The sequence below is a fragment of the Leishmania donovani genome, chromosome 34, assembly GCF_000227135.1.
Source record: "Leishmania donovani BPK282A1 complete genome, chromosome 34".
In the NCBI taxonomy this organism is placed as follows: Eukaryota; Euglenozoa; class Kinetoplastea; order Trypanosomatida; family Trypanosomatidae; genus Leishmania; species Leishmania donovani.
The window spans coordinates 488,757-489,718 of record NC_018261.1 but is presented as its reverse complement, the minus strand read 5'-3'; positions in this window follow the sequence as shown (position 1 = coordinate 489,718).

Sequence of the window (962 nt, the reverse complement as noted above, 5' to 3'; positions counted from 1 at the left end):
GGCGGGGGACGGCCCGGGATGCCTGGTGGGTTATGTGCGCCGCACGCGCCCGGCGGGCAGGGTGGGGATGCTCAGGGCCGGCAAGAGGGGCCGTGCCGTGGGGCGGTCCGGCGTGTGCGTGAAGGGCGCCGTCGCCAGGGTGATGGGCAATGCGACCTGGACGCTGCTGACGGATGCTGGCGAAGGGGTGCGCTGCTGGATGTAAGAGACCTGCTCGGCAGGCACCTCCCGCTGCTTTCGCTACTCGGCGGCCTCGTGCAGCGGGCGAGCCACTACCGGCGCCACTTCATGCCGCTGCGGGAACTGCTGCGTGCGCGACCCGACCGGCGTGCCGGCCCCACAGAGCCCGGCGATCGTGTCGGAGGAAGGTGGCGCAGCGCTCAAGGCGGCCGACATGATTGAGCGCTGCAGCTGCCGCAGCTGCGTGGCCGGCTGCGTCCTCTCCGCGATGGGTGAGGAAGAGGGTCTGATGAGGAGACGGCTCATGCTGTGGCCGCGGAGGGATACATGGCTGGTGTCTATCTGGACTGCTCGCCGTGGCTCTGCGTGCTGTGCAACGTTGGTGGAGTGGCGGACCGGAAAGCGTTACGCCCTGAAGCGATGCAAGCGATGGCAACACGATTGACTGGTGGCCCCCTGCAACGCCGCGCGACGTGCTAGGCATGTGCGAGTCGATGTGTGGGCAGGCCGTATGCAGATTGCAGGCACGTGCCGTGCCGTAAAGCAGGCAGCGGGGCCGGTGATTCAGGCGGCATGCCGGTTGAAGGTCACTGTCAACCGTGACGAAGCTGAGGTCGCCCCACCTCCCCTCCTCCTCAGGCATGCGTTCGCAAGGGTGGTTCACGACAGCGAGACGAGCGATGTGTGTAATGGAGGAAAACCTATCGGGGAGCGGCGCGCGGCGTCAGCTAGGCACGTGGCAATGGAGTAACCCCCGCGTTCTTGCGATGTCTGCGGCTCAG